This window comes from Triticum dicoccoides, chromosome 4B (assembly GCF_002162155.2).
Source record: "Triticum dicoccoides isolate Atlit2015 ecotype Zavitan chromosome 4B, WEW_v2.0, whole genome shotgun sequence".
NCBI lineage: Eukaryota > Viridiplantae > Streptophyta > Magnoliopsida > Poales > Poaceae > Triticum > Triticum dicoccoides.
This window is the reverse complement of record NC_041387.1, coordinates 104,104,109-104,114,584: the sequence shown is the minus strand read 5'-3', so window position 1 is coordinate 104,114,584 and position 10,476 is coordinate 104,104,109.

The following is a 10,476-nucleotide window of genomic DNA, read 5'->3' as shown; positions in this document are numbered from 1 at the left end:
CCAAATTGTGCATCTAAGGCTAATGGTAACAGGAGGCGGGGGACACAATGTTTACCCAGGTTTGGGCCCTCCCTATGGAGGTAATACCCTACTTCCTGCTTGATTGATCTTGATGATATGAGTACTACCATGAGATCGTAGATGCTAACCCTAGAAGCTAGCCTATGATTACGATTGTTGTTCTACAGACTAAACCCTCCGGTTCATATAGACACCGGAGGGGGCTAGGGTTACACAGAGTCGGTTACAGAGAAGGGAATCTACATATCCGAATTGCCAAGCTTGCCTTCCACGCAGCGGAGAGTCCCACCCGGACACCGGACGAAGACTTCAATCTTGTATCTTCATAGTCGAATAGTCCGACATAAGCATATAGTCCGGTTGTCCGAGGACCCCCTGATACGTCTCCAACGTATCTATAATTTTTGATTGTTCCATGCTATTATATTACCCCTTTTGGATGTTTATGGGCTTTATTTTACACATTTATATCATTTTTGAGACTAACCTACTAACCGGAGGCCCAGCCCGTATTGCTGTTTTTTTGCCTATTTCAGTATTTCGAAGAAAAGGAATATCAAACAGAGTCCAGATGGAATGAAACCTTTGGGAGCGTGATTTTTGGAACGAACGTGATCCAGAGGACTTGGAGTGCAAGTCAAGAAGCAGCCGAGGCCTCCACGAGAAAGGCGGGCACCCCCCCTATAGGGCGCCCCCTGTCTCGTGGGCCTCTCGGGCGTCCACCAACGTACTTCTTCCTCCTATGTAAGCCTACGTACCCCGAAAACACCCAGGGAGCCAACGAAACACAATTTCCACCGCCGTAACCTTCTGTATCCGCGAGTTCTCATCTTGGAGCCTTCGCCGGCACTCTGCCGGAGGGGGAATCGACCATGGAGGGCTTCTACATCAACATCCTGGCCCCTCCGATGTGTTGTGAGTAGTTTACCACAGACCTACGGGTCCTTATTTATTAGCTAGATGGCTTATTCTCTCTTTTTGGATCTCAATACAATGTTCTCCCCCTCTCTTGTGGAGATCTATTCGATGTAAACTCTTTTTGTGGTGTGTTTGTCGAGATCTGATGAATTATGGGTTTATGATCAAGTTTATCTATGAATAATATTTGAATCTTCTCTTGATTCTTTTATGTATTATTGAGTTATCTTTGCAAGTCTCTTCGAATTATCAGTTTGGTTTGGCCTACTAGATTGATCTTTCTTGCCGTGGGAGAAGTTCTTAGCTTTGGGTTCAATCTTGCGGTGTCCTTACCCAGTGACAGAAAGGGTTGCAAGGCATGTATTGTATTGTTGCCATCGAGGATAAAAGGATGGGGTTTATATCATATTGCTTGAGTTTATCCCTCTACATCAGGTCATCTTGCTTAATGCGTTACTCTGTTCTTATGAACTTAATACTCTAGATGCAGGCAGGAGTCGGTCGATGTGTGGAGTAATAGTAGTAGATGCAGGCAGGAGTCGGTCTACTTGTTGCGGACGTGATGCCTATATACATGATCATGCCTAGATAATCTCATAATTATTCGCTTTTCTATCAATTGCTCGACAGTAATTTGTTCACCCACCGTAATACTTATGCTATCTTGAGAGAAGCCACTAGTGAAACCTATGGCCCCCGGGTCTATCTCTTATCATATTTGCTTCCAATCTACTTTTATTTGCATCTTTACTTTTTGCATCTATATTATAAAATACCAAAAATATATTTATCTTATCATACTATCTTTATTAGATCTCACTTTCGCAAGTGGCCGTGAAGGGATTGACAACCCCTTTATTGTGTTGGTTGCGAGTTCTTTGTTTCTTTGTGTACATGCGTGGGACTTTTGAGGAGCCTCCTACTGGATTGATACCTTGGTTCTCAAAAACTGAGGGAAATACTTACGCTACTATTGCTGCATCACCCTTTCCTCTTCAAGGAAAATCAATGCAAGCTCAAGATGTAGCACCCCCTAATCCAGGACTCCCTTAACTGGGGCCAATATTCATGTGTGTGTGCTGATGTGTCTTTGTTTTCTTGCAACATATAAATACGAAATCCACAGGGATTCTCAGCTTGATTTTAGTGGAACTGCACAAAATATTCAGATGGTTTGTGTCCTCCATAATACTTCATCATGCACAATACATCGAATGGTTCTCTAATCATTCATTGTCACCTTGAGCCACCGAACTATCAGTTGACAAACTGATGACAAACCCTGCCTGTTCCACAATCATAGGCATTACATATTTTGAATGGGAAAATCTTGTCAAAGTTTAATCATTGATGTTAGCAAGAAGACATTAGTTTAATATATTGGAATTGGAAACCTTGTCAAATTTTGCTCATTGATGTTATCCAGAAAACATGCTTTTGATATTTTTGAGTGGGACGCCATTTCCTGTGTCATTTTTTCCTATTCCTGTCTTCAGTTCAGAAATATTTACTCTGCTGAGATGCATAGTCACATGAATGTTGACTTATGTAAGGTATTTTAAGAGTTTGTTCTGAATGTTGTCTATGTAATGCCATGCCTTGTGAGTTTGATTGCAAAGTTGAGCTTGTCATGCTGTGGCATGCGGCATCACGAGCTGTTCACCGTGCCTCCTAAGAATAATGCTTCATATTGTTTTGGATGTTGAGCTAATGCCTGTGATTTGCATTTTATGAAGATCATCCTCTTCTGTTGTTTCTGTGCTTAAGACGTTCATTGTCTTATGTTTCATTCATAGCCTATACGACAACTCGGGTAGGTTGCAGGTGAAACCATATTATCTTCCAACCAAAACCGCTTGTAAATAAAAGCAGATGATCTCGGGCGAAAAAAGCACTTGGTTGGTCGATTTCGACTAGTAAACTATACACTGGTGTCTCAAATTACACATGTAACCCGCCGGTTTTACTTATAGACCTTGGGCCCTCAGTTTCATTACGCCTGTATTTTATGCATTGTTTCCAATGATGAGTAAATTACACTTGAATCTTAATATGGGTGTGAAATAAACCAGAGCTCCCAAGCACGGCCTTACCGTTTCATGCCGTCTCAGTCTCTCGAAGGTGCTCATAGGTGTCAAATGGTCCTAGCTTCCTGAATGAGTAGTGGGCGCTGTATCAGACCATCCGTAGGACCCGCGAGGCCCCCTCCGTCGTCCTTCGAGTTGTTGCGCTCGCCGTGGCACCGATCATTGCCAACATGGTCAACGAACATGAGGATTCAGGAGATGACTTTATTTTGACTGGATGACAGTAGGGACCCACTAGGGCCATAGCCGTACGTACACAAGTACCTCCTTATTATGTACAACTATAATTTTTTTTGCTTCCTCCTGGTTTCCTCACATCACACCCACACCATTGTCAACCTATGTAGTCAATAAATGAGACAAGAAGCGGCCGACAGCTGGGACCAAGCAGCTCGAGCAGTATTTGTGTTTTTGAGGTGTGAGCTGTTGGGGAACGTAGTAATTTCAAAAAAATTCTTACGCACATGCAAGATCATGGTGATGCATAGCAATGAGAGGGGAGAGTGTCATCCACGTACCCTCGTAGACCATAAGCGGAAGTTTTATGACAACGCGGTTGATGTAGTCGTATGTCTTCACGATCGACCAATCCTAGTACCGAATGTACGGCACCTCCGCGATCTGCACACATTCAGCTCGGTGACGTCCCATGAACTCATGATCCAGTAGAGCTTCGAGGGAGAGTTCCGTCAGCACGATGGCATGATGACGGTGTTGATGAAGCTATCGACATAGGGCTTCGCCTAAGCACCTCAATGATATGACTGAGGTGGATTATGGTGGAGGGGGGCACCGCACACGGCTAAAAGATCAATGATCAACTTGTGTGTCTATGGGGTGCCCTCCTCCCCCGTATATAAACGAGTGGAGGAGGGGGAGGAGTTCGGCCTCCTAGGCGCGCCCCAAGGGGAGTCCTACTCCCACCGGGAGTAGGATTCCACCCCTTCCAAGAGTAGGAGTAGAAGGGAAGGAAGCAGGAGAGAGGAGGAAGGAAAAAGGGGGTGCCGCCCCCCTTCCTTGTCCAATTCAGACTAGAGGGGTAGGGGGTGCGCAGCCTGCCCTGGCCGCCCCTTCCTCTCTCCACCAAGGCCCATGAGGCCCATTACACTCCCCAGGGGGTTCCAGTAAACCCCCGGTACTCCAGTATTTGTCCAAACTCACTTGGAACTCTTCTGAAGTCCAAACATAGTCATCCAATATATCGATCTTTATGTCTCGACCATTTCGAGACTCCTCGTCATGTCCGCGATCATATCCGGGGCTCTGAACTACCTTCGGTACATCAAAACACATAAACTCATATTACCGACCGTCACCAAATGTTAAGCGTGCAGACCTACAGGTTCGAGAACTATGTAGACATGACCGAGACACGACGTCTCCGGTCAATAATCAATAGCGGAACCTGGATGCTCATATTGTCTCCTACATATTCTACGAAGATCTTTATCGGTCAAACCACATAACAACATACGTTGTTCCCTTTGTCATCAGTATGTTACTTGCCCGAGATTCGATCGTCGGTATCTCAATACCTAGTTCAATCTCGACCGGCAAGTCTCTTTACTCGTACCATAATGCGTCATCCCATAACTAACTCATTAGTCACATTGCTTGCAAGGATTGTAGTGATGTGCATTACCGAGAGGTCCCAGAGATACCTCTCCGATAATCAGAGTGACAAATCCTAATCTTGATCTATGCCAACTCAACAATTACCATCAGAGACACCTGTAGAGCACCTTTATAATCACCCAGTTACGTTGTGACATTTGGTAGCACACAAAGTGTTCCTCCGGTATTCGGGAGTTGCATAATCTCATAGTCATAGGAACATGTATAAGTCATGAAGAAAGCAATAGCAACAAACTAAACGATGAAGTGCTAAGCTAACCGAATGGGTCAAGTCAATCACATCATTCTCTAATGATGTGATCCCGGTAATCAAATGACAACTCATGTCTATGGTTAGGAAACACAACCATCTTTGATTCAACGAGCTAGTCAAGTAGAGGCATACTAGTGACACTTTGTTTGTCTATATATTCACACATGTACTAAGTTTCCAGTTAATACAATTCTAGCATGAATAATAAACATTTATCATGATATAAGGAAATACAAATAACAACTTTATTATTGCCTCTAGGGCATATTTCCTTCAGTCCCCACTTGCACTAGAGCCAATAATCTAGATTACATAGTAATGATTCTAACACCCATGGAGTCTTGGTGTTGATCATGTTTTGCTCGTGAGAGAGGCTTAGTCAAGGGTCTGCAACATTCAGATCCGTATGTATCTTGCAAATCTCTATGTCTCTCTCCTTGACTTGATCGTAGATTGGATTGAAGCGTCTTTCGATGTGCTTGGTTCTCTTGTGAAATCTGGATTCCTTTGCCAAGGCAATTGCACCAGTATTGTCACAAAAGATTTTCGTTGGACCCGATGCACTAGGTATGACACCTAGAACGGATATGAACTCCTTCATCCAGACGCCTTCATTTCCTGCTTCCGAAGTAGTACTCTGCTTCACACGTAGATCCTGCCACGACGCTTTATTTAGAACTGCACCAACTGACAGCTCCACCATTCAATATAAACACGTATCCGGTTTGTGACTTAGAGTCATCTGAATCAGTGTCAAAGCTTGCATCGACGTAACTATTTACGACGAGCTCTTTGTCACCTCCATAACAAGAAACATATCCTTAGTCCTTTTCAGGTATTTCAGGATGTTCTTGACCGCTGTCTAGTGATCCACTCCTGGATTACTTTGGTACCTCCCTGCTAAACTAATAGCAAGGCACACATCAAGTCTGGTACACAGCATTGCATACATGATAGAGCCTATGGCTGAAGCATAGCGAACACCTTTCATTTTCTCTCTATCTTCTGTAGTGGTCGGGCATTGAGTCTGACTCAACTTCACACCTTGTAACATAGGCAATAACTCTTTCTTTGCTTGATCCATTTTGAACTTCTTCAAAACTTTATCAAGGTATGTGCTTTGTGAAAGTCCAATTAAGCGTCTTGATCTATCTCTATAGATCTTGATGCCCAATATATAAGCAGCTTCACCGAGGTCCTTCATTGAAAAACTCTTATTCAAGTATCCTTTTATGCTATCCAGAAATTCTATATCATTTCCAATTAACAATATGTCATCCACATATAATTTTAGAAATGCTATAGAGCTCCCACTCACTTTCTTGTAAATACAGTCTTCTCCAAAAGTCTGTATAAAACCATATGCTTTGATCACACTATCAAAACATTTATTCCAACTCCGAGATGCTTGCACTAGTCCATAGATGGATCGCTGGAGCTTACACACTTTGTTAGCATCCTTTGGATCGGTAAAACCTTCATGTTGCATCATATACAACTCTTCTTCCAGAAATCCATTCAGGAATGCAGTCTTTACATCCATTTGCCAAATTTCATAATCATAAAATGTGGCAATTGCTAACATGATTCGGACGGACTTATGCATCGCTACAGGTGAGAAGGTCTCATCGTAGTCAACTTCTTGAACTTGTCGAAAACCTTTTGCAACAAGTCGAGCTTTGCAGACAGTAACATTACCCTCAGTGTCAGTCTTCTTCTTGAAGATCCATTTATTCTCTATGGTTTGCCGATCATCGGGGAAGTCAACCAAAGTCCACACTTTGTTCTCATACATGGATCCCGTCTCAGATTTCATGGCCTCAAGCCATTTCGCGGAATCTGGGCTCATCATCGCTTCCTCATAGTTCGTAGGTTCACCATGGTCAAGTAACATGACCTCCAGAACAGGATTACCGTACCACTCTGGTGCGGATCTTATTCAGGTTGACCTACGAGGTTCGGTAGTAACTTGATCTGAAGTATCATGATCATTATCATCAGCTTCCTCACTAAATGGTGTAGGGATCACAGGAACTGATTTCTGTGATGAACTACTTTCCAATAAGGGAGCAGGTACAGTTACCTCATCAAGTTCTACTTTCCTCCCACTCACTTCTTTCAAGAGAAACTCCTTCTCTAGAAATGATCCATTCTTAGCAACGAATGTCTTGCCTTCGGATCTATGATAGAAGGTGTACCCAACAGTCTCCTTTGGGTATCCTATGAAGACACATTTCTCCTATTTGGGTTCAAGCTTATTAGGTTGAAGCTTTTTCACATAAGCATCGCAGCCCCAAACTTTAAGAAACGACAACTTTGGTTTCTTGCCAAACCACAGTTCATAAGGCGTCGTCTCAACGGATTTAGATGGTGCCCTATTTAACGTGTATGTGGTCGTCTCTAAAGCATAACCCCAAAATGATAGCGGTAAATCAGTAAGAGACATCATAGATCGCACCATATCTAATAAAGTGCGGTTACGACGTTCGGACACACCATTACGCTGTGGTGTTCCGGGTGGCGTGAGTTGCGAAACTATTCTGCATTGTTTTAAATGAAGACCAAACTCGTACCTCAAATATTCTCCTCCACGATCAGATCGTAGAAACTTTATTTTCTTGTTATGATGATTTTCCACTTCACTCTGAAATTCTTTTAACTTTTCAAATGTTTCAGACTTATGTTTCATTAAGTAGATATACCCATATCTGCTTAAATCATCTATGAAGGTGAGAAAATAACGATACCTGCTTCGAGCCTCAATATTCATCGGACCATATACATCAGTATGTATGATTTCCAACAAATCTATTGCTCTTTCCATTGTTCCAGAGAACGGAGGTTTAGTCATCTTGCCCATGAGGCATGGTTAGCGTATACCAAGTGATTCATAATCAAGTGATTCCAAAAGTCCATCAGAATGGAGTTTCTTCATGTGCTTTACACCAATATGACCCAAACGACAGTGCCACAAATAAGTTGCACTTTGATTATCAACTCTGCATCTTTTGGCTTTAACATTATGAATATGTGTATCACTACTATCGAGATTCAATAAAAATAGACCACTCTGCAAGGGTGCATGACCATAAAAGATATTAACCATATAAATAGAACAACCATTATTCTCATATTTAAATGAATAACGGTCTCGCATCATACAAGATCCAGATATAATGGTCATGCTCAACGCTGGCACCAAATAACAATTATTCAGGTCTAAAACTAATCCCGAAGGTAGATGTAGAGGTAGCGTGCCGACCGCGATCACATCGACTTTGGAACCATTTCCCATGCACATCTTCACCTCGTCCTTAGCTAATCTTCGCTTAATCTGTAGTCCCTGTTTCGAGTTGCAAATATTAGCAATAGAACCAGTATCAAATATCCAGGCACTACTGCGAGCATTAGTAAGGTACACATCAATAACATGTATATCACATATACCTTTGTTCACCTTACCATCCTTCTTATCCGCCAAAACTTGGGGCAGTTCCGCTTCAAGTGATCAGTCCCTTTGCAGTAGAAGCACTCACTCTCGGGCTTAGGTCCAGACTTGGGCTTCTTCACTTGAGCAGCAACTTGCTTGCCGTTCTTCTTGAAGTTCCCCTTCTTCCCTTTACCCTTTTTTCTTGAAACTGGTGGTCTTGTTGACCATCAACACTTGATGCTCCTTCTTGCTTTCTACCTCCGCAACCTTTAGCATTGCGAAGAGCTCGGGAATTGTCTTGTTCATCCCTTGCATATTATAGTTCATCACGAAGCTCTTGTAGCTTGGTGGCAATGATTGAAGAATTTTGTCAATGACACTATCGTCCGGAAGATTAACTCCCAGTTGAATTAAGTGATTATTATACCCAGACATTTTGAGTATATGTTCACTGAAAGAACTATTCTCCTCCATCTTGCAGCTGTAGAACTTATTGGAGACCTCATATCTCTCAATCCGGGCATTTTCTTGAAATATCAACTTCAACTCCTGGAACATCTCTTATGCTCCATGACATTCAAAACGTCGTTGAAGTCCCGGTTCTAAGCTGTAAAGCATGGCACACTGAACTACCGAGTAGTCATCAGCTTTGCTCTACCAGATGTTCACAACGTCCGTCGTTGCTCCTGCAGCGGGTCTTGCACCTAGCGGTGCATCCAAGACGTAATTCTTCTATGCAGCAATGAGGATAATCCTCTAGTTACGGACCCAGTCCGTGTAATTGCTACCATCATCTTTCAACTTAGCTTTCTCAAGGAACGCATTAAAATTCAACGGAACAACAACACGATGTTGGGGAACGCAGTAATTTCAAAAAATTTCCTACGCACACGCAAGATCATGGTGATGATATAGCAACGAGGGGAGAGTGTTGTCTACGTACCCTCGTAGACCGAAGCGGAAGCGTTGACGCAACGTAGAGGAAGTAGTCGTACGTCCTCCGGTTCAACCTATCCAAGTACCGTTACTCCGGCACCTCCGAGTTCTTGACACGCGTACAGCTCGATGACGCACCCTCGATCTCCGATCCAGCAGAGGCGCCGAGGGGGAGTTCCGTCAGCACGACGGCGTGGTGACGATCTTGATGTTCTCCTGTTGCAGGGCTTCGCCTAAGCACCGCTATAATATGACCGAGGTGTAATATCGTGGAGGGGGGCACCGCACACGGCTAAGGAATGATCAATGATCAACCTGTCTGTCCTAGGGTGCCCCCTTACCCCCGTATATAAAGGAGGGAGGGAGGAGGTGGCCGGCCCTAGGGGGGGCGCGCCATGAGGAGGGGGAAACCTACTCCAAGTAGGTTTCCCTCTCTTTTCCTTATCTTATTTGGAGGGGGAAGGAAAGAGTACTAGTATTAGGAAGTAGTACTAGTAGTAGTAATAGGAAGAGGGGGAAGGAGAAAGGAAAGGGGGGGCCGGCCCCCTTCCCCAATTCGGATTGGGCTTGGGGGGGCGCGCCCCCTTCCCTTGCTCCTTCTCTCTTCCTCCTACATGGGCCCAATAAGGCCCATATACCTCCGGGGGGGTTCCGGTAACCTTCCGGGGCTCCAAACTTCTCCGGAACCTTTCCGGTGTCCAAATATATCCGTCCAATATATCAATCTTTATGTCTCGACCATTTCGAGACTCCTCGTCATGTCCGTAATCATATCCGGGACTCCGAACAACCTTCGGTACATCAAAATACATAAACTCATAATATAACTGTCATCGAAACCTTAAGCGTGCGGACCCTACGGTTCGAGAACGATGTAGACATGACTGAGACACATCTCTGGTCAATAACCAATAGCGGGACCTCGATGCCCATATTGGTTCCTACATATTCTACGAAGATCTTTATCGGTCAAACCGCATAACAACATACGTTGTTCCCTTTGTCATCGGTATGTTACTTGTCCGAGATTCGATCGTTGGTATCCAATACCTAGTTCAATCTCGTTATCGACAAGTCTCTTTACTCGTTCTGTAATACTTCATCTTATAACTAACTCATTAGTTACATGCTTGCAAGGCTTAGGTGATGAGCATTGCCGAGAGGGCCCAGAGATACCTCTCCGACAATCGGAGTGA